Source organism: Parasteatoda tepidariorum, chromosome 8 (genome assembly GCF_982258835.1).
Source record: "Parasteatoda tepidariorum strain Cologne lab strain chromosome 8, Ptep-v5.0, whole genome shotgun sequence".
Taxonomy (NCBI): Eukaryota; Metazoa; Arthropoda; class Arachnida; order Araneae; family Theridiidae; genus Parasteatoda; species Parasteatoda tepidariorum.
The window spans coordinates 32536678-32562082 of NC_141762.1; the positions used below are offsets into that span (position 1 = coordinate 32536678).

Consider the following 25405-nt stretch of genomic DNA (forward strand, 5'->3'; position numbering starts at 1 on the left):
GCCTGGGGTGACATCACCGTATCAGTCGTTTGAAAACTACCTGAAACCACGTATTTATATTTTGTTGTTATGACTTCGAAACTCGTTTCGATAAACATAAATAATTTAGTATCAACGATAATTTAAATAAAACTTAAGTTTTAATATACAAGAGAGCGGTAGTACCATTTCCGATGCCAAATAATTTGAGTATAGTATTCATTTTGAAAATTGATCGTCTTAAAACGTGTTTTGTTTCTTCTATTAAAGGGAAGTTATCGAGACGAGTATATTTTAGCATTTTTTATTGTAGTGGCACTAATTGATTAATGTTTATTTATTGGTTATTTACTTTTTGTAAGAAGAAGGGGTATCCAGCTAGTAAGTGATCAAATATGTAAATAAGTTGATTTACTTTCGAATGGATGCAAAGTGAGAAGAAAAGGAGCAAAAAAATGAATAAGTGAATCAGCGAATGGGCAAATAAAAGCGGATAAATTTGTTATTAAGGCTAATATTTTTGCAAATTAACTTGAAAGCATCTCCCCCTGTTCTCTTCACCCATAACAGCCATATCTGTTTCGCATTTAACATTCTTTCCTTTATGTGTCAATGTTTTTCACAAAATGTGTCAATAAAAATTTGTATTACTTCTTCAAGTAGTCAATTTTTTTTTCAATTTTTAGACTCAAATTTTACTTAAATTAGTTTATATTTCATCTTTCTTATCTTTGATATATGTTAGAATGTATTGTAAGGACTATTAACAAGTTTAATTTATTTAAGCAGTATCTTCCTGATACACCCCGCACAAGTCCGCCCTTTAAATTTCATATCTTTTCAACGGGAACCAGACTAACCTTTTATTTTATTACTAGTAAAGACAGTCATTGTTATTGTGCTACCAGAATAAAAACAAAATTAATTCATCTAAGGTATTTAATTTATGGTAGCACAAATCTTAGTGTTTTTAAAATTTCAGTGTTTTAAGTTCTGTGTTTAAGTTTTGTGTTCAGATACGTTCTTGTATACACTATTAGCTTTTCTCCCAAATGAAGATATTAATTCTGGTAGCTTTTTAACTTTCATGTATAATTTTGTTTTTCTTTTGCAAAACACTAGCCTATCTTAGTAACGGATTTGAGTTAGTCGATATTTAATTTACGTTCCTATCTATTTTTATCAAAAATGTTTTTATTGGTTGAATGAGATGAAAAAAAAATTGGAATGCCTCTACTATTTATAGAAATCAGCTCATTTTGTTTTATTTTCAAAATCAGCATTGAAGAACAAACTTACTTCTTAGACACAGAAAAAAGTTGAACTTGACGACTTTTTTTTTTGCCTTATGTGTGAGACTCCTTTAGTTGAATATATAGTGCAGTATTTTCTTTTCTCCGCAAAAGCATTTAGTACTACATTGTTGGCTGCCATTTATCTCAGATGCATGAGATTTGAGCTACGAAAAGAAATAAAATCAGTAAGAAGCTCCATAAGAATAAATACATTAAAACAAGGACAACAGAGCATTAAAAACAAAGAAAACCAGCCACTGCATCAAGCCTCCCAATATCGATTATAAATATTTTCTTCTTTCAAAGGACCCTTTTGCTAAATTGGTTTTGACCATTTCCAGAATCTGTTTGCACAAAATATCCAAAGGTACTATTATAAATGTTAATGCAAGATAGTCGTTTGGCGAGACAATCATGTCCGGTATGTAATTGAAATGTCGCAGCTGCAAAAGATATGGGATAGTCTGGGACATCAAGGATCGAATATCCCCACTTCTTATTAGTCTCTCAAGTCAATGCAGTGTCATAATTTTTCTTCATACCAATTTTTGTTTACCTTTGTATGCATAAATATTGATGTAAATGGTAACGCCACTATTATTTACTGAAAAATGACTGTTCCCTTTTTAGCTAGTTTATCAGCCCATTTATTCCCATCTCTTCCAACATGTACTGGTCTCACTTTTTTGCAATGTTTACTTATTGATATGGAGGTTAATGAAAGCCCAGATGGTCAAAGAGTAAAAAATATGTTTAATTTTTTGTATCTAAAACGTATAGTTATTAAATTTTAAATTTAATGGTTTCATTGCCTTTAAATTAATACTTTTCAACTTTTCAAGCGAAATTAATATTTTTGGTTTCTAATACAAATCGTCATGTTTCATAAACATTTTAGTGGCTTAGTGGCTTATAGTAAGATTTATTAAACTTACAACATTTAAGAAAATGTAGTACTGAACTTCTTATTACAATATTAATCATTTTTATCGGCTTACTGACTGTCTAATTACTTGTACTATCATAGTTTCTCAAACTTACAAGCCAGGAAAGATTTAGAAAGTAAGTGATGCGAAGTAGCAATTAGTTTCCTGCATTGTGCCCCTTGCAGACGTATTTTTATTATTTACTGCGAACAGATATTTTTACTAAAACAGTAGCCGAATATTTCAGTATAAAAATAATCCAAATGCAATATTCAGTGTTTTGTTTGGTTTTGTAATGGTTCTAGTAAAATTAGCAATAAAATATTGTTTTATAATGTGTGATTAAAATTTGAGAAATGAAGTAAACTTTGATAATTTTTTCATGGTATAAAAACCATTTATTCAGTTATATTTACTTTACAGTTTCGAATTTTTTTACTAAATGTGTAGTAATAAGAACTATTATTTTGAAAACTTAAAATTCCGATAAATCGATACCAAATGGACTGAAAAACTTCCAAATGAAAGGTTAAAAAGCCGTATATTTTGGTTTTATTAATCATAAGTATGCTTTTTTTTAAACCAGAAATGTCATTATCATACTGTACAGTAATTTAATCAAAACTTTTTATGTCTGTACTCTTATCACGTTTTTAACACTGCTTTATTCACCGATTAAATATAAATAAATTCAATCAAATCAATAAATTCAATAAATCTAAAAAACTCAATCTATCTTATTAAATATTATGAAAAGATATATCTGAAATTTCAGCCAATATTTCGTGTTTGGTGTCCTTAATGATATCTCCAAGCTTACTCAAACAATACCTTAAATCATCAATCCCAATCAATTTAAAACTATTCTAAAAGCCAACTCAATTCGAGCCTTCGCACCACACACAATTTTAGCAACGAATCAAATAATTGATACGAATTCCTTCGCACTGGCCATCATTTTGGAACAAAACTCATTCATCATGATCTCCAGGGGATTTCGAATACTGCGAAATAAGTCTTCTGAGGATATGGCCATATCTCTCTTCTCCTTCCTTCTATTTCCAGAGATCCAAATTCTTCTCTCTCGCTCTCTCCTTCTATTGAGAAGAAGAATAAGTAGAAGTTTGTCAAAAGAAATAAAAGGAGAGGTGTACCCAACCAATTACGGGTCTGATAAGGACCCTGTCTACAGGGTCCTATTCAATGATTCCCACTCATTTCAGAAGTTGTGTGTGTGCAGAGCATAGCTGACGCTGACTCTCACGAGAGCCATTGTCTTTTATGGCTTTCAGGGTAGACGGGTAAAAAAAAAGAAGGTTGGCTGAGTTTGAAATGGCAATGATGAATTGAAGACCGTATTTTGAATAATGACTTGGAATTAAAGAAATTAAGAAGTTTGGTAAAATCATCTGAAGGTTTTACGTGGGATTAGCCTTATAACTTTCGTAAAGCAATTTTTAAATAAATTGAGTGGAAATAGAACTTCAGGTAAAAAATATTTAAAATAAATTAAGCAATAATGATTATTTAAAATGAAATAAATTATAAATCCTATTAGATCTTATGACGGGTTAATTTAAAGCTTCTAATAGCGTTGATATGATATTACGTTTTTAATAATGATTATTATAAACTAAACTTGTCAAATTATATTATTTGTCTGAAAAAACTTGCAACAGAAAGACAATTGACGTTAAGGGAACAATACTTGCATAAAATCTATGTAACAAACCCAAAATTTTCCCTAGCGTTCTAAGTTTTTAATCAAACATTTTCTGATAGATGGCGCTATAAACCTTTTTTTACTGTTTTTCTTCTGTTACGTTTTGTTGTATGAGACCTTTATTTAGGACTTGTGATTATGGTTGATGGGAGCATTCGAAATCAAGGAAAAAGAAAGATTTATGTTCGTTCATTTTTCACAAAATGACGATTCGATTGATATCTATTGCATTTGGGGATTACTAAATTTTGACAAATCAATAGCATGGAAAAATGGTTCTCTCCGAGAGTTATTTCAGTGAAGCTGGAAAAAAAAAACAGTTCCTGTCCACGCGTAGATAAGAAAAACAAGGAAAAGTACAGTGAAGAAGACAACTGGAATACTAGTGAAGAGTTGAGAACGAATTTTGAAGAAAAAATTATTATTGTACAATCCGGTTTTCAAAATTTATTTATTTTTAACATTAAAAATTATACATTTTGCTTTGAGAAGTTCAGGGGACGTCAGTAAACGCTTTTGAGAGTAATGAATATTTTTGTTTTTGTTATAATAATCTATTGCTTCCTCCTAAAAATCCTTAAACCTTAAAATTATTTTTTCACGGAATCAGCTTTCATGGACATAGGCCGTATATCCCCACTTATCTTCATTTCATAAAAATTTGAATGAGATTGAAAATTATTGAAAAATTGACATCTAAAGGTAATATAAATATCATCGAAAGATTGAAGGCCTCGAAAGATTATCGAAAAGAAATAATCGAAGCATTGTCAGAAGCTTGTGGCAGTCGTGAATATTTTTGTTTTTGTGATTCCATTCGATTGCTTGATTCCTGAAAATTCCACAACCTTGAGATTATATTTTTTCACGGAATCAACTTTCATGGATATTCTCATTTTATAAATATTTTAATGCGATTGAAAGCCATCGAAAAATTGTCACCGAAATATAATAAAAAACTCATCGAAAGAGAAATTGAAATGAAAAAAAAAAATCGAAAAATTGTCATGTGATCCTTTTAATTCCCAGATTTTAAATTTTCAGCGTTTTCTCGCGTAAAAATGTGAACTATGACAAAATTCTGGGAAGAACCTTTAATGCCCTGCCACATGGATTTGTTACAAGAACTGTTTTTTTAAAACCTCACTGGTGACTGTTATAAACTTTGAGAAACCGCCAGTATAACTTATACGAGAAATAGTTTTGAAAAGCTGTTTTTGTTCAAAAGAAGCCTACATAGCTGCTAACATTCACAATTATTCAAGAAACTTTTTCTGGTTGCAAATGGCATTAAAAATTCCTATGCTTAATGCATTAATCCTCTGAGATGAAATCGGAAAAATATAAACTCCAGAATATGTATCTAAAATCTATTAATTAGGCAGTACTTTGCAAAAAATTTCAGAAACTACTTTTGACTGGGCAAAAAAAAAATTACCGAAAATCTCAGAGAACTTAATTTAATATCATGTTTCCGATTTATTGAGAAATATTTATTTCATTTCAGAAGTGGGAAATTGAATCGAATCAACGCCCATTTAGTTTTAGAGTGAAGCATAGCTACCATTACAATTATTAAATTCCAATTCACTGTAGTATATAAAATATATTAACTCAGTCTAATCTTGAGATACCTTTTGATAGATGACGGTTGACATTCTTGGTAGTCTAGCCCCACAAGTGGCTCCCGATTTATTAAGAAATACTTATTGGAAACGAAAGAGTAAAAATTGATTTAAAATATCTCTGAAGTATTGTGAAATGTTTCTAAATATTACAGAAAGAGGTCCCGTAGCTGCTCCATAAATTCCGAAAAGTTTCGGTATTTCTTTACAGTGTAAGGTACTAATTATTTTGTACCACTTTGTCAACCATTTTCCAGAGATCGCACACTTGGAAAACTACGGGTATGTAAGAAATTATGGAGAAAAGTTTTTAAAACATGATTTTAACTAATAGTATTACATTAATTTGATTGATTGTGGATATAAATAAAATCCATTAATATTAAGTTTAAATGTTTTAATAGTTATTTTGTGCGGATTTTATTAAACTTATGATTTACTTTTATGTAATTAAAAACGTTTTTTTCTTCCAAACATAATAAAATCATTCATTACGAATATTATTTTTAGGGGTATTTATAAGATATTTAAGTCTAAAAATTTGCTTAATTCTCATAAAAACGAAATGGAGAGAAAAAACTTTCATAAGCTTTTCTTTTTCTTAATGTTAAACAAAACGATTTCTTCTGTCTCTTAAAAATTAGCATTTCATTTTAAAAGAAAATGTATACATATTCTCCTAGGTACTTAAAATAATTAATTTTTCTTTTATTCAATAAACAATTAGTTTGCAATAAAAACAAGCATTATTTGTATTTAGGTAGAATAAAAGTTATTATTTGATGCTATCGAATGATGTTTGGCGTTGTTATAAAAATAAAATTTAACTTTGATTGAGAGATAATAAAATGAATAAACATTGTGTAACTTCTAAAGTGAGTTAAATTTTTTTATGAGAACGTGGAATAAAACTAAAGAACCAATTCCTACTGCAGACTATAATATTACTTTCTAATGAGATTGTCAGCTATTTTTTTAATATTGATATATTATGTTTCGTGTTTTTAGAAACATAAAATTTCGTTTCAGAAGTAACAAAATAAATAACAATGTGAAACTTCTAACGTGAGTTAAAACGTTACACAAATAGGTAGAATAAAAAGAAGGAATTATTTCCTACTGCAAGCAAACTATAATATTATTTTCTAATGGAAATATCAGCTATTTTTTAATATTTATAAATAATGTTTTATGTTTTTAAAAATATAAAACTTTGTTTCAGAAATAACAAAAAAAATTATGAAAATTCTTGCGTGAGTTAAACCATTTTATGAATACTGCTTCTACAAATTTTATAAAGTATTCAAAATACTGTCGATGATTACGAAACCTTCTATACGTCGAAAATATAAATAGAATTTAAAAACTGTCAGAAAGTGAAAGAAATGCAATTTACATTTATCATCTTTCACAATAGCTTCTAGAAAGTTATGCCGAAAAGAAATACTATTTGTATATTTTTATTTGAGTATCTTTCCCGTCTCAGCTTATTTAGTTACATAAACATCGTCGAATAAAAAGTAAGAAAACTGCAACAACATTTTAGTGAAAAGAGACGAAACGTTTTGTCTCTTTTCAAAAATTGCAAAGCAAATAAGTTTACTAGAATACCCTGAAGGTGATAATTTTGTAAAATGTATATTTAAGTTTTGAAATTTTCTTAAAAATGTTTGTCGCTTTTGACTTTTATATAAAGTAATAAGCTCAGTAGTGGATTAAACTCAGAAGGTTTTTATTTGCACTTTTTTAAGTATTTAAATTTTAACATATATTTATAAACCGTAAACAGGAAATAAGCTAAAATAAATTGATCTATCGAAAAAAAGCAAATAAGTTAAGAGTGAGTACTTTAGTATTTTTGACAAATGGTTAAAATTGCTTCTTATTTATTTCAAAATGGATTATAGTTGCACTCATGGGACTAAATGTAGTTGTGAAAAATTATTTACGAAGAAAATACGCTAAATTAAAATTAAACAGATAGTGAAGCGTAATTAAATATTTACGTGACAGAAATACTTAAAAAAATGGTTTAAACTATGTTTTAAAACAAGTCTATTAGTTAACTGCTCCTATCCATAATCTGCACACATATTTAGTTTGACATCTTTTTTTTAAGAGAAATATTATTCAACAATCAAAATAAAACAGAATAGCAAACAAAAAGGATTCAAACAAAAGTGTTTTATTCTAATTATTATCCATTAATTTCTATTCTTGCATCCCATGGCTCAGATGTTTTAGACAAATGAGTTTAAATAGAGTATTAAATTAGGGCGGCATCAGTCTGAAAAAATATAAAAAATTATAACGACTGCTTTATGAGTTAATCGTAAATAGAATAGGCTTTCATTTTTACATAATTTTCAGTAATTCAGATGTCTAATTGTATATAGTTACTAGTTGTTAGCTAGTGGTAGCCAGTTGTATTCATTTGCAATTCAGTAGCTAGTTGTATTCATTTGCAATTCAGTAGCTAGTTGTATTCAGTTGGCACAAATATTTAATTTACAAATATTTCTGTTCGACAGTTATTAGTTGAGACATTTTTTTACTTGGATGGCTTTTTTTTAAAGTATTTAAAAATTTTTTTTGAAAGTGTCTACCATGTAGATCGGTTACTAGATTTCTTTCCCGTTGCTTGGATGTTTCTGAAGAACGAGCTTGGACAATTTGTACTCGATCTGTTACCATTTTGATTTTCACTCAGTCACCAGACATCGAATGCTAAGTAAGAATGGTGTATTCTGATGATTATTATTAAATTTCAAATAAAAAATACCAAATAAACTTCCGTGCTGCTATAAAATTTGAAAAGTTCATTTATTGAAAGCATTTTTTTCCCAAAACATTTATTTATACAGAAAGAGAGTATGGAAGAATGGTATATCCAATTATTATTGGTTTACGTGAAAAAATTGCAGTACTTCATCTTTCTATGAAATGGAAGATAATTCTGTATCATAAATAGTACGTTTTTGAGAATTATTTAGAAAAGATAAGTATAAGGCTATGTTATGAAAAAAAGTATATTTTTTTGAAAATTGTTAACATTTAAATAAACACTACCGAAGGAAATACTCCTTTTTTCTATGAAGCATAAAAATTGCTTCATAAAAAATATTTTTTTGCTAGATATTTATTTAGAATAAGAGTATAGGAGAACACTAATGATTAATTCTATTGAGTATTGATATCAGTAAAAACATAGAAATATTCAATCATTCTCTGAAATGGAAAAAGTGCTTTGTTATAAATAGTAAATTTTTTAGAATTGTTTCAAATAGGAATATCAGAAAATAGAAAATGTTATAGAAAACGCTATAGAAAAATATATTTTCCATTAAATATTATTAAAATTCAAATTAACACTACCGATTTACTACATGTTTCTATAAAATATAAAAAATGCTTCGTTAAGAAAATTAAATTTTTCGAAAATATTTATACAGAATAAGAGTAGAGAAGAATGCTAACTAGAATGGTATATTCTATTGAGTATTGATATAAGTAAAATCATAGAAATATTCCGTATTTCTATGAAATGGAAAAAGTGATTTATGAAATTTGAAATTTTTAGAATACTTATTTAGTATAAGAATATCAGAGAATACTATGGAGGAATTGCACATTTCATTGAATACAACCATACAAACGTACTTTGTGTTTCTGTGTAAAGTACTTCATCATAAATAGTAATATTTGTACAGACTATTTACATAGAATAAGAGTATAGTAAAGTTCTATAGAAGAATGGTATATTCTATTGAGTATTATGCTTTCAAAGAATGTGAAAGTGTTTTACACTATCCGCATGGGAGAAAGTTATCTTGAAAATGGCTTAAGCCTTATAAATTTTACAACTTTTATTTTAAGCTGCGTTCGTAAAGTTTTTTTTTACCAATCATAGTATTGGAGGAAAGGAATGTAAAAGAGTAGCGCCTTCGCATAAATAAATATAAAAGTTTACCACCGGACAGAAATCCACTTATATTGATAGATTTCACGCTTCTTTGAAATATCCAAACTCGGAAAACTTTTCTTCGTTTTTTTATGATCGGAATTTTGTGGGCCGTGTCGAATTTCCGTAGACTCAGAGATTGGTGCTGGTTTCGTATTTCTTTCATGAGATGCTGAAATTCTAGATTTTTTAGTGGCAACCAAAGGCGTAAATGGAAGGGTTTACTGAAGTTTCAATCTGCGAAGAATTTTTTGAATCGACAGTTTTGCGAAGGTCTGCTGTAGGTTAAGAATTTTTTCAGTGTTGAATTTTATACAAAAAAAATTCTTCTATTTGCAGTTGATAATGAATTTTTTTCCTTTTTAATTGGACGATAAAAAAATTTTCAGGCATGCACATTAGTAATTATTTAGTTCTTAAAGAAATTAACTAGTAAAAATTCTTATAAAAATTCGACTGAAATGTTAAATTTTATTTATAATTATAAATATATTTGTTGAAATACATATTATAAATATATAAATACATATATATTTGGTGAATTTGCCTCGTTGTATTTTAGCGACGTCATTATTGTTCACTATAAATAAACTCTACAGACCATAATGAATTCAATCAAGACCTCCTAGGAAAGAGAATGCCTTTGAAATGATTACTTTAGCAGTTCAAAGGAACGAGCAAAAACTGCGCAGTGGGAAAGAATTAAGAAAAATATCACAGCAGTCGGACTAATAAGGATGGGAATTTTCGTTTATAGTACCCCGTGCGAAGGTCTTCTCTCATCTATGAAGTGTTAATTTAATTTCGCATTATACATTATGAATCTACTATTACAAGTATTTCGGTACCATCATATGCAATATTTACAATGCTCATTAAGATCTTAAAACTATAGAAACATTATGCATGGTTATACTTCTATAGTTTTCAGCATACTGCGTTATAGAAATGTCAACACATGTATTTATATGTTATTATTTATTTAAATACAACAAAATTATAAAAATAAAAATGATGCTTTTATGTTGAATCGCGAATGACAAAATCTTATATCTTGTTCTTTCCAAGAAGTTAGTTTGACCTTTAATTCGAACAAGCCGTATATGTAAATCGAAGTAAGGATAAAATCCTTCTTAATTTTTTTTAAAGTTTTGCATTCAGCAATACAATTATACGATTTTCGATGGTGAAATTTAGATGGAATATCAACTTCAGAAATATTTTTGAAACAAATTAAATTATCAATTACACATAAGTAATGAAAATTTTGAAAAGTGCATTTCTATTATCATATTATTCTTCAAAAAAATTAAGTATTTTCATTTTAATTTTGTGAGTTATGCATTTAGTTTTTTTTACCAGAAAAGAAATTTACTTTTGCTTTTATGAATGCATGCAGATATTTAAAGGTATCTGTACCTTCTTCATTGAATTCCAATAAGTTCGTATCAAAGGTACTGACATAATTTAAAGTTAATGCGTTTTATGTTTGAATAAATATATATCCCTTTTTTTCTGCTTATACAGAAAATATATTTTTTAATTATATTAAAAATAATTATATAAAAAATAATTATATAGGTCATATCTTTTACTACGTTAATTTAATTATTTATTTCATATGATCAAAAATATGAGTCATATAAAAAGTAGGAAAATCAAATTTGACAATATTAAATGATAAGTATTCTGTAAAGACTACTCTTATTATGCATTTTAAAAATCCTTGTCAGATATGAAGTCAAAAAATACATTATGCATCAATCAATATTCACGCGAATATGAATATTTAATTTTTAAAAAAATAAATATGCTAACAAAATCTGACGAATAGTTGCTGAGGGCGGGACTGAAATCAAAAAAACCTGTTTCTTTGACAAAGAAAACACAAAGAAAAATTGGAAAGCTATAAAGATGTTTTTATTCGGACTTGCTTACTAGTGAAAGAAATTTAGGAAATATTTTGTTATATCCACAGTTAAATATCAATTCATGAATTTTAATGTACATACATTTTTGTCTGCTAAGGCTACTAAACATGTATTTTAAAGACCGTAATTACGCAACAACAGAATATCAGGCCAGAACAAGTAAAACAGAAAGGAAATGTGCAATATATAAAGCAACTCTTTATTGATGTATTGGTCACTTTAGCGCTTTCAAATGTTCAGTTTTGGAATTATAAAAAATAAGTATTATTTGACATTTCAGAATATGAAATAAGGTAAAATAAGATTTTTCGAAAAGCATTTAATGTTGTACCTCTTGTATTGAACTTCATATTTTATTCTGCGTTTAACAAAAAACCTAAAATAAGTGCATACATCATAAATACATTGTATTGATATAAACAGAACTTTAAAAAAATCGTATTTTTATAAAATGGTCATACACAATATAATAGAGTATGGAAAAAAAATCCATTTTATTTACTTTGAAAACTACTTTTTTGTTAAAATCTTCCTTTCCTTTGACATGTATGGAAATTTTATAGAAAATATCTGCCATTTTCCTTGAAAGAAATTCAACAGCAAAATAAAATTTCCCTTGAATTTTCTGAAATAGAAAGAAAGACAAACACAAAAAAAAAAAATTTTTTTTTGGTGGGGAGAGAAGATTCCGAAAAAGGAGTTCAGATGATTTCTTATGTAAAACAGATAGATTTTTTTTCTTCAATACAACAGAATGCTTGAAAAAAAATTTAGAGTTGAGAGTTTATTTTTATGAATTTATTTCTCCCCACAGATAACTTTTCAAGCAGAAGAACAATTCAACAAAACACTTCAACTCTAATCATGCTCTATTCTTGAATATATCCTGTGATATCTTGAAGAATGAAGAAAAACAGATGTATCTACACTGCATGTAAAGAAAAACAACAAATGATGGTAAATTTTCCATTTTTGAAGAATTAGTTTTATAAAGTTATATATACAGTGATTAATATATACAAATATATATATTAGTATGCATATTAATATGTATATATAATATATCTAAATAAATATATATATTATATATATATAAGTTCAAAATGTAGAGAAAATGAGGTTTTCTTTACACATAGTTTTTCTTAATTTTCTTCGTTTCCTTTCTCTTTGTCCTTTTTGTATTTATTTTTTGCTATATATATGCAAGTTTTCCTTTATGTAGGTTTGGCAACACTTTTGTGTCATATTTAAATATGTTGGATTGGTTACTTCTTAAAAAAATGTCTTGATGTGATGTAAACTGTTTTATTTTATCACAATACACTATATAGTAAAAAAATATTGAATAGTAATTGAAGACTAGCACATACCTTTAAAATAAGCTGTTTTTTTCCAAAACAAATACGTTTATTGCTAAAAACTTTTAATGGGTAAATGAAATATTATGGCGGAAGCACTGGAATTTGGAAACATTGGTTTTGGATTTGCATATATCGTTCATTGAAGTGTTAAATTTGTTTCAGTTTTGAAACGTTAAATAAATTTTCTCAAACAATTGTAGTTATGTGCTTTATTGTGTTATTAGAATTTGAACTTTTTAGCAAATTTTTCTCTGTAGTTTTAGAAGTATTAATTTAAATAATTTTAATATTTGTATACATTTTTGTCTCCATTCCTTGGGAAAAAAATAGCTAACTTTTTAATTATTTAAATTATCAACATACTCAATAACTGAGAGATTTAGTAACTACTACCGCCCTTGAGGAGATTTTTTTTATTTTCCAAATAAAACAATGCAAAAATCACAGACTCTGCAGTGAGAATGCGTCGAGTTCATGAGAATTATCAGGCTAGACACGAAGGGTGAAGATCAGTACTAATAATAGTAACAGTAATAATAGTACTGATAAATGATTAGTGTTTATATTTCAGGGGATTATTCCTTTTCAAATTTACCGGTCACACTAAAACACTTAATATTAGAATTTGATTTCTCTTATCGTCAGACAAAGAGTTGTTGTTAATTTACGTCGCACTAGAGCTGCACAATGGGCTATTGGCGACGGTCTGGGAAACATCCCTGAGAATGATCCGAAGACATGCCATCACAATTTTGACCCTTTGCGGAGCGGATGGTACCCCCACTTCGGTAGCCCGACGACCTGCGCGCGAATCAGACATTGAGTAAGAATATTTAACTTAGACTTGGAATATATGATTTGAACTTAGAATTAATTTTTCAAATTTTCCCTTTCGCGAATTATTTCTATCGCTTAGCCGAATACAATTAATGTATAGTACGGATTTTCACGTTTTAGGACTTAATTTTAATGGCTCGAAAGGGAGACTTCAAATATTCGAAATGAATATGACAAGCGATATTTTAAGTTACAAAATCAGACACAGAATCGTACTTTTATTGAATAACAACAATTTTTTTTAACTGATTGGGATTTCTGATCCTCAAATTATAGGGGGTCGCCGCAATCTGAGAAATATATTCCACATAGTTTGGTCAGGAAAGTGATCCAAAAGATTGACCCCTTAATGTTATTTTTACTTTTTGCGTATTTCACCCTATCTCGAAGAATTTTTAAAGGAATTTAAATTTTTTTCACGCAATTATAAATTTTGTTTATCCAAAGATCCTATAAATGATAGTAATTATTTTTTTTAATTTATTATATTTAGTAATTGTCTCAAATATATTGAATTGTAAGGTATACTATTTTTTTACATCATTTTAAGGAAGGTAATTTTGCAATGGCAAAATACAAATTTAAGAGAAGTCGGTCGAATAGTTCATAAAAAAAGAATTTTAAAAAACCGTATATTTATTATTTGACTTTTCAAGAAATATTCAACCGAAATTTCTAAAATTTTGTGCTTTGTCATGTAAAATTACCATCTTTTAAATGTCGTAAATCCAAATTCGTTGGAATAAAGATATGTTTATTCAGAGAAATGACGTTTTTGTGTCTGATTTCGTAACTTAAAATATCGTCTCCTCTAATTAGTTAGAATACTTGAAGTCACTATTTCGAACCATTAAGATTGAATCCTAAAACGCGAAGATTCAATCATTAGATCAAAAGTTATTCAGAGTGGTCAATTTGTTTCTTTGCGCACTGTACATGGTATGGTATTATATCGTTTTTTTCTATATATTCTTCTTGTTTGTGTCAATGCCGTATTCTTATTATCTGTTTCAATGCTTTATTCTGTTTATTGTTTGCTACAAAACATTGTTCAAATTATTGTCTTAAGGTCTTGTTCTTTTAATTTCATTACGTTAATATTTTCATCGTTTACTACAAAACGTTTCTCGTATTTGTTTTAATATATTGTTCTTAACATTATTTCAATGCATTATTTTTAACATTGTTTTAATGCATTGTTTCAAAGCATTGTTTCAATGAATTGTTCTTAACGTTATTTCGATGCATTGCTCTGTTATTGCTTTCATTGCTTTCGATGATTTCAATATTTCAATGCTTTGCTTTTATCATTCTTTGTTGCAAAGTATTGCTTCTATCATAATTTTAATGCATTAATCGTACCATTGTTAGTTTCAACATTTGCTCTTATTGTTACAATACGATGCTTTTTTTTTACTTATTTCTGCTTCAATATATGTTTATTAATTAGTACAAACGGTTTTTAAGTTACGAAATCAGACATAAAGACACATTTTCTTTGAATAAAAATAAATTTTTTTAAAAGGAAATTTTTTCTGGGATTTCAAAATATGGGGGATACTGGATATATATTTTTTAACCATCGTTGAGAAGCCGATCCAATATTTTGGGTTTACGACTACTTTTGTTTAACTCCAAAGCCTCGTAATTTTGAATCCAATCAAAAGGCAAGGGAACTCCTGGATTAAGTGTTGGGAGAAGTATTTGCTTTCGTGGAGGATTTTGTTGCTGGAACTAACCCACATTTCCTTTACATAGAGAGGAAAACCACAAGAACTTCAAATTGTAAGCCTGACGGCAAAGGGACTCTAACCCATGATACCAATGAGATTATTTTACGTCAACACTGTGGTCAAGGTGAGCCGCATGCTGAATTCTAATCGACCAGTCATCGTTTTGATTTGAACCCAGTTCTCCTCATTGGATGGCAAGCGTTCCTTTCCCTGAGCAATCACGACTTTGATACTGGCTATATTTATTTATAACTGCCGTTGAACAGCCAACCCAATTTTGGGTATACGACAACTAATGTTTAACTCCGAAGCCATGCAATTTTGAACCCAATTCAGAAGACGGGGAACTCCTGGATCAAGTATTGGGAGAAATTTACCTTCGTGGAGGTCTTTTTGATGAAACTTACTCGCATTTGCGTTTTATGGAGAGGAAAATCACGAGCACATCACACGGTTAGCCTGACGGCACGTGGACTCTAACCCATGATCCGTCTACCACTGTGGATATTTCAGGTCAGCGCTGTGGTCAGTGCAGGCCGGGTACAGAATTCGAATCAACCAGTCATTGCTGGGATTTCAACCCAATTCAACTCATTGGAAGACGAGCATTTTATTCCCTGGGCTACCACGTCTCTGATACTAGCTGTATTTTTTCTTTTTTATATATAACTGTCGCTGAACAGCCGACCCAGTTCTGTTACAACTACCAATGTACAACTCCGTTTCCTTGTAATTTTGATCTCAATCCAGAAGACAAGGGAGCTCCTGGATCAGTACCCCCAGAGATATTGATTTGTTATGAGAGCATGGAGGACTTTGTGACCGACAGATTTAACGTGCACCAGTCACCATTTACTACACGGGGAGTTTTTGTCCGGCGGAGATCAAACCCACAACCTCTTTGACGTGGCCCCAGTCCCCTACCAACCATGCTATTGATAGTTGCTATATGAAAAATATGGACCAAATACAGTTTAGGCAGAAGTGGTCAAAAGTTTGTGCTCCTCGACGTTAATTTTGACTTCTGCGAACTTCGCTATGCCTCGAAATTTTTTTTTAATTGAATCGTAACTTTTTAGCTCAAAGGTATAAATTCTTTTATGTGAAAGTAATTTAACTAAAAAATAGTTTAATAATTATTTGTTTTTAATGATAGTCAAAATAATAACAGTTTTGATTTAGCCTTTAGCGATAGTTTTGATTTAACCTTACTACGTGAAAGTCCGATCATTGGAATAAAGGGTTTTTAGGGTATTTATATTTTTGCGCATTGTACTTGAATATTTCTGCTGCAGTAGAACCAAATACTGTTGTGGTATTTTGTTGTGTTTAGAAGAGTAAATCGCATGCAAGTGTATTTTACATTTCCCAAAAACATATGCAATTTTATAGATATTCATTTTAGCATAATTAGAATTAGAAAATAAATAATTCATGAAAAATTTTCACAATTTAATGATGTAAGAATAATTAAACATTATTACCAGCATTCAGGGTTGCAAACAAATTTTCGTACTTGACATTGTCTCTATTTTATTAAAATATCATATATATAAAAACCTTAATGCAAGAGAATGAATTACTTTTGTACTTTACAACATTTACAAAGTTAGTTTCTTTCTTTTTTTATAATTGCGCTGCATAGTCTTCAAAATCTCTCTGATACGATAGATATTGGCGTAGTTTTGAGTACAACGCCAAAGATTAAGTATCACTACTTTTCAGTGATCAGAAAATCTGGTAACCCTCGACTTGCCAAAAGCTTTTCCAAAGGAATACATTTTATTGCTATTTTCTTTCCAGTAAACATTATTTTGAATGCCGCATAGTCTGGATATGGCGTTTATGGCCTGGAATTAAGGTTTGCTTGACTGGGACAGAATTGAAAAGAGAGCCATAAATAAAGTTTTCAGTAATTTATCCGAATGTTTTCCGGAAAACATTTCTCGGAATTCCGAGGAAAAGTTGCAAAGAGAAAATTATTCTTCCAGCAAGTCAAATCATGTCCTATTTGGAAATTTTAAATTTATTTTTTTATTATCAACTGGTATTTTTTATATCATAGTTTTTATTATTATTTTTTTTGTACTAATCCATAAAACTAATGTGGATGAGCAGATTATTCCATTATAAGTGGAATATTCTTCTCTGCACTCTGTTTAAAAGATCGTAAATGGAATGAGATGAATATTTTATTTACATTTTTTGGAAGTTTAAAATTTTTTTCTTTGTTACAAACTGATATTTTTATTCAATCAATCATAATTTCATGTCTGTATTTTCTTACCTTTGTGAATCAGACGTCCTCGTACTCACAAAAGCGAAAAATTGACAAGAGTGTATTTTGATCTACAAACTAAAGTGGTTGAAAACATGTTTTAAAGTGATTTTTGAATTCCACTTTTTTAAATCTTAAAGACATATTTTAAATAAAAAAAATATTAAAAAGAATTTAAAGACGCAGCTTTAATTTCATGTGTATGTAAATTTTATGATTTTTTTAAGGAGTTAAAACATCAGCCAGAAACAGTATACATTCCTTAAAAAACTTTACTCAGACATATTATAATATGTTGTTTACGTGTTCTTAGAGAATAGTGAATAGTAAATCAAATATTATTATAGTCTTTTTGAAAAAAGTCACAAGTAATTTGTATTATGAGAATTTGCAGAAGTGAAAAATTACATAGATATAAAAGAAGAACAAAAATGCATAAATGTACCTTCCGTTTCTCTCGTGATTAGGAAACGAGAACAAATTGTTCGAATCTTGTCTGAAAATTAGTTATAAAGTTCGTCAACAGATGGCGTTGAGGATAGTAAAATTTGTAAGGCATTGTTTTCTGGTTCGTGCCAGACCATTTCAAATGAAATATTTTAATGGGCGTCTTGTTCTTAAATTACTTATCATTATTACTGAAAATGGTCGTAGTAATTTTGAATTTGTTCACATGTTTACCAGGTATTTGAACCATTTGTCTTCAAACTTTAGAACGTGAACGAATTTTTAAAATTGACAAAAATTAACTGATTTCTTACTCATCTCGATATAATGATCACCTAATTCATCATTCATTCCTTATTGTTTCCATTTCTTATGATTTCGACTTTTTTTTAAAAAAAATCAGTCTTTTTTTCGCAAAAATTATTTGAATTAGAACTTACAATGTTTATAACTATTTATTATAAGAAATATTATTAGCCTCAAAAAATATTGAAATGAATATAGAGAACAGCTCTAAAACTAATAAGATTAATAGATTTATGTGAAAAAAATCTATAATAGCTTAAATGTTTCTCCATTTAATTAAAAAAAGAAACTTTTTCCTAAATATCCGCATTATAAAAAGTATTTTATTAAGTATCCGTATTATAAAAAGTATTTGTGTATACTAAACATTTTTTGGCTTGAATATTAATTCATTAGAATAATAAAACTTATTGCTTTGAGGCACTTTCAAAGGAATTTTTAAGTTCAAAGAAAAAGGAAATGAAAAAGAATTACTTATAGCTTAAGATTAGATGTTTTCATAGCACACTATTTTAAAAAGAGTTAATTAACCATGCTACTGAAACTTTCAAGAAAAAAAAAGATTTAATAAAGATAGTGAAAGTAGAAGTATATATTTTTATTCATTTCAAAATTATTTCTGCATTCTTCAAGGAGAAGTTATCGAATGTTTACACTTCTACGACACAGATTTCATATTCTCGAGCAGTTTTAGTGAAGTTTTCTTGGAAAAAATCGATATAGGCTTTTATCGCAGTTTCCAAAAATACTTTGTTTACACAGCGTATGAATTTTGCTTTCATAAATTTTTTACACAGTAAAAAAACCAGTGTAGAGGAAAAATCTTTAGAAATGTGGCTAAAGGGCATAAATATGAGCAGCAGAGATGAGTTGTATGAGTGTATTTTTAACGCATCCGTTTGATCTTTTCCAAGGAATATATTTTTAAAAAATTCTTTAGGCTCAGTGATATGGGACATATGACATAATATTATTAGATATTAATAAATTTTTAATTCTTTATTTGTCTTTTTCGAAATACTCAGTGTCATTATCAACTAAACTCCAAAATATTGTTTTTTTGTGTCAACATTTTAAGGAACATAATTTTTTTTTCTCGTTAAAAGTGTAGATTGAGAAGAAATAAAATAATTTAAAATACCATCTAAAATGAATTATAAGAGTAAAAATATGTGTTTAGAGCTTAATAGACGTGATAGAGCATATAGACGTGAGTAAATAAACTCATTATGCCTCGGTATTGAAGCAAAGTTTGATTTGAGTTATTTTAAATAAAACTGATTCCTAAATTTTTATTTACAAAAAAAAGGAATAATTTAATTTATATTATTTTATTGTATTTGACAGATAAAGATCAGTATTTTAAACATAGAAAAACGCATCGACATGTGTAAAGAAATTCATTTATGTTTCATTATTAAAGAAAAGATTTGAATTACTTTTTAAAGACATAAATAATAAATATTCTTTCACAAAAATCTGGAATAATTTAATCCGTATTATTTTATTGTATTTTACAGAAATGGACAGACATTGCATCTGACAGATAATAGAACAAATCGACAAGTGTAAATAATTTATGTCTCGGGTTTGAAGAAAAAAATTTATTTTTAATAAATATGAATAATAAATTTTCTTTTTCCATAAACGGGAATAATTTAAGATATATTGTTTCATTGTACTTTAAAGATGAGGCATACGATAAACAAAAATAAATTTTGCAGAATATTTTATATTTATACCAAATATTTTATATTACTTGAAGAATATTTTATATTATTCATAAATTTGGTAAGACATGGGGCTTTAAGCGTTGGGAACATTTATGAGATCGTGGAATTCTAACAGTGAAGGAGGTATACACGAGATATAGCCCGGTACGTAGCCCAGTACGACTGATAAATATATGATTCTTTGCTTTAGGTTTTGGAAACATATGAATTAATTTAATAATGTAGATTTGATTAAAATTAATAGTTGAAATCACAAATAGCACTCGAACTAGTTTTTAAGTGAATAAAAATGATCTTATTGAACATGTTAAATTAGAGTCATAAATACAGCTAGATTTTTATCCCGGATTACTTTAGGTTTGGAGTTTTTAGAATAAGTTTTCTAGATTAATAGAATTTTTTTTCTAAAAAAAAGGAAATGAAGTTTTAGCGTATTTAATCGGACTTTAGTTTGTTTGAGTGAATTAAACATCTGACAAAAGCTGTATTTTTTTAAAAAAGATTTGAAAAAACGCAAAAATTGAAAAAAAAAATACATACGAATCTGAAATAATAATTTCCTTTTTTAGTTACCAAAATTATGACTTTTAACTATAAATTGAATTTTCGCTTATTGTTCAAAAATATTTTATCATGTAAGAAAATGAAAATATTTAAATAATAAAAATAAATTATGGAGATTAAGCAGATTCTTAAGAGTTTCACAGACATTCACACCGATTCATAATTTAATTGAATTTTACTCATGAATTGTGATCAAACATAATTAAGATATTCACAGATTCATAATTTAATTGAATGTTTGCTTTTTCTAAGCGAAAATATTTTGTGGAACAAGACAATAAAAATATTTTAATCATAATAGCAAATTATGATGATCAGTTTCCTAAAGTATCCTATAAATAAGTTAAGAAATTAATTTAAGAACTATTCTCAATTTCAGAGCTGCGTTCTTAATCAGTATTAAATTATAAAACGTAATTAAACTAATCCATTCATACGATCCTATATATCGGTTTAACTAACCACTTAATTTAGTTATATTGAAGTTTAAGGCGTATTCAACTGAAGTGTCGCCAATGAGAAGAAAAAAAATCCATTCTCTTTTCGTTTCGCATCGTGTTCATCTTTCTTAACGGCCTAATCGTATGCCACTAATCCGATTTTCACTGAAGTTTTGGCTCTCTAGGCTAATCGGATTAATCTTTCGCCAACTATAAAAGTTTTCCCTTTCGAAAACTTCTTAAGAGGGTTTTCTCTTTTTGAAACGCTCAACTTACGCATCTGCCTCAAATGGAAGATTGGCGACTATCACATGAGCCAAAATTTAAGTGCAACGAAAGTGATCATTTAAGTTTTTAAAGCTCAAACTTAAACTTTAAATCTTAAGAATATTTAAAGAGCGACAAAGTCACAGAATTGATATTTCCTGTAAACAGAAAATAATGATTTATGTGTATAAAGTCAGTATTTAAAGCTGATGTCATGGTCTGATTCTTAGCGAAACTGGGATAAATTTAATTTTGTTGGAAAAGGCGCCATTGATAAATAGTTTTTTAAGCTGCTTTATTTTTCATTTTTTTACTATTTGTTTTAGAAGTTAATCCTTAATTATTTATAGCTGTCGGATACTTCTTTTGGATATGGAGATGAAGTAATTTATTTATATTGTATTTTATGCTTTTTACACTGAACCAAAATTAAAATTCGCATAAGAATACAAACATGAAATCTGCATTGCACTATCGAGAATACGATTTAAAAGCAAAAACGTAATTTAAATACATTGTTGAATCACTGCTGCGATTAGCAATTGATTCTGCAAGAAAAACTGGAGTTAAAGATTCTTTAAGAGTGTCTATGACTAAAAAAAGTTAAAAATCATGAACTTTTTTACTGAAATAAAGCAATTAAAAATCTTACAATTCTCTAAAAAATTATAAAATTAGTTTTTTTTACTCCTTGGGCAAAGAATTAAATTGTGACTTTTTTTTTAATTAACAAAAAAGTTTTAGCACCGTTACATAATTCTTTCAGTCATATTAAGAGAAATAATATTTTTTTCTTAAAATGCATTAAATAGTGACTTATTTAAGATTTGGAAGCATTTTTTGCATACTTTTTTTTGGTACAACAGAATAAAAAATTTAAAAACAGTATCTGCATTTTATGAGACAATTATCAAGACACAAGAGAGTACAAGTTCATTAAAGCGTTGAGTTTGAACTTATTATTTAATTTTTAATTTTCATTGTAACTCTTGATGTCAAAATACAGTTGAGGATGCAATTTCAGCACTACAAGAACTCTGTTTAAAAAATAAACTTTTTTCTTTTAAATTTTCAAATTAGCAACTTATGAAATTAACAAATATACTTTTCAAAAAGTTTTTCACTGGCTGTAAAAGTTAGCGCAATACCTCATCAGGCGCATAACTTGTGCTGATATTAACAGCTGGCGTATTTATTAACGTCCTGACAGCGTGGTATTGCGTATATTAGAGAGACAAACTGTAATCTTAATTATCGATTTAAAGATCCTTAAAGATACATTTAAAACCAACATACTAAACAAACTCAACAATCTGTAACTAACCGAAATTCTAATAATATGAAATCAGAAATTACTGCTATTTGGCCACTTACCTTGATTTCCGGGAATCATTTCGAGTTTCGAAGAAATCCTAATTATATGGCATCTTATATACACTGAGTAGCCAAATTATTATGAACACCTCAGAGTTTTACGCAAATCAGTTATTGCGTCACAGTGTTGCCGCTTGAGGGCAAGATAACCATAACACGGGAATGCTGGACAAGTGAGTCATCAGTTATACTGTGTTTCTTGATCAGATATGGGAAAGAAAAGTGATTTAACTGAATTTCAACGTGGAATGATTGTGGGTGCGAGATGTGTCGGAACGAGCATCAGCAAAACGGCTGCACTTGTGAAGTGTTCTAGAGCAGCAGTTGTTAATGTGTAGAAAGAATGGACAATCAACCAAAAAACCGGATCTCAACGTCAGACTTGTGATCGTCACTGGGTACTGAGTGCTCGATCAGAGAGAAGGCTGGCCAGGGTTGTGCAGCGCAACAGGAGAGCAACAGTGAGACAAATTGCAAGTGATCTTAATCAAGGAGCAACTGTGAACGTCTCTGAACGTACTGTTCGACGCACATTGCGCCGTATAGGGTATGGAAGCAGACGACTGAAGGGGTGGTCATAATAATTTGGCCACTCAGTGTATAGCATCATATGGAATTGTCACTCTACAACACAAGAGCTGTTCCTCTCATAAAATTTTTTGTTTTATAATCTTAAAACTTTTTCCACATTCCATATGGGTTTAAACACTTTTTTGATGCAACGTGCTTTTGATTTTTCTTCTGCATCCCCCTGTTTCTCTTCTCTCGTTGTTGTTGTAATTCATTTACGTCGCACTAGAGCTACACAATGGGCTATTGGCGACGGTCTGGGAAACATCCCTGAGGATGATCCGAACACATGCCATCACAATTTTGATCCTCTGCAAAGGGAATGGCACCTCCTTTTCGGTGGTTCAACGACCTGCACACGAAGTCAAGCACTTTACGGTCGAACAGTTTAACGAAGGCCTATACCGCACACCCTCGGTCCCCACACAGACTGATCCAAGTGGTCACCCGCCCACCCACTGACCGCAGTGACTGATGCTTGACTTCGGTGATCTGCAGGGAATCGTGTTTTAATGATCAGTCCACTGAGGGACGCTTCTCTTCTTTCATTCCATATTTCGACACTGAGGAAATCTCTTGGTCAGAGTACCAAACTGTACTTTCTGTGATTATGTTTGTGTTTTATTCATATACACAAAATATCCTCTTTCTTTATTTGTTTGCAATACTGTTTCCTCATAGTGTTGTGTTTTATTAGGTCATTTTTGAGTGTTAGTGCACTCTGGGCAAATATCCTTTGAATAATAAATATATTGATTGTATCCGAAATATTTTTTTACGTCCAAATTACCATTTGTCAACATGTTTTGGATAATTCAACGGTGAAAATTCAACAATAAATTACATCTTTCCCATTTTCATTTCTGTAAAGCGATATTCACAGTTTCAAATAGGTGGGAATTATGTGCCTTATAAACATGATTTATCACGAATAGGTTATATTTTTTTTGAATATTTTTGACCAGTATATATTTCTCAAATTCGATAAGATGCCTATGTACAGTGTTAATGTATTCCGAGTAAATATATAAGGATTGGTAAATAGCATTTTAATATATTATTTATCATATCAAATGTCAAAATTACATGTCATTATATGTCAAAATTACCATTAACATGTCTTGAATGATTTAACTACGCTAATTCAACATTAAATTGCATTTTTAACATTTTTGTTTCTGTTAAGGAATATTTTTTTAAAAATAAGGTAGAATAAGATTAGACAAGTTTTGTAAACATAATTTATCACGAATATCAACAGTTTTATTTTTGTATTTTTATCCAGTAAATGTTTTACGAATTCGATAAAAGACCTGATATTTCTTTTACTTGCTACTGGTCATTTTAGTTGCCAATTTTACAAACAGAACTCTTTTATATCCTTCTTAACTTTCGAAATCTTTTCCGAACAAAGAATAAAATTTTCCTTGGGGTTGTAAAACTGCAATATTTCAAGATACCTTCGGCGTTAAAGCGGCTTTAAACTTACCTTGGGCTTTAATATTTCTCCTTCCCTCCGATTCTTTAACTTAAAAGAAAATACATGTTCTCAAAAATGGGCAAAGAATCACAAATGGGGTTGTTATTATTGTTAAAGCATCTGCTTTGGAAGAAAAAAAAACTGACAAAGATGGAGGAAACGCAGTTTGTAGAATCTCGGAAAAATATATGGAATAGGAATTAATGTTTATTTATCGAAAAAAAAAAAGATTTTTTTATCAGCTCCTGAAATAGTTTCTTTGAAGTATATTTATATATTTTTTGCCAATTACACGGATATTTGGATGGATATGAGACTTGAAGTGTTTTATTTTTTCTTACAAGTTTTATACAAAAAACTAAAACTTATTTTCATTTGGGATTTTTGTATTTTAAATTCATAAAATACAAAAACTTCAAAATTCCTTTTATTTCGTTTGTTAAATTAGAGTAAAATAGCATCTGGAAGTATGAGGAACGTATTTTTAAACGAAAAGGTGAATTGATACGCATTGTATTGTTAGATATTGAACATGTACGCTTTGTATTGTATACGCATTGCATGGTTAGATACTG

At 28.9% G+C, this 25405-nt stretch overlaps 2 long non-coding RNA genes across 2 annotated transcripts in view; one reads left to right on the forward strand and one right to left on the reverse strand.

Annotated features, from left to right (window-relative positions):
• LOC107438516 (uncharacterized) overlaps positions 1–25405 on the forward strand; it is an 83569-nt gene that overhangs the window by 54819 nt on the left and 3345 nt on the right. The window contains exon 3 of the long non-coding RNA XR_001583385.4: positions 12255–12397. This is a non-coding gene — a long non-coding RNA (uncharacterized LOC107438516). The remainder of the gene's footprint in view (positions 1–12254; positions 12398–25405) is intronic.
• LOC147806052 (uncharacterized) overlaps positions 1–25405 on the reverse strand; it is a 59147-nt gene that overhangs the window by 16966 nt on the left and 16776 nt on the right. Inside the window, exon 2 of the long non-coding RNA XR_015428699.1 lies at positions 1279–1438. This is a non-coding gene — a long non-coding RNA (uncharacterized LOC147806052). The remainder of the gene's footprint in view (positions 1–1278; positions 1439–25405) is intronic.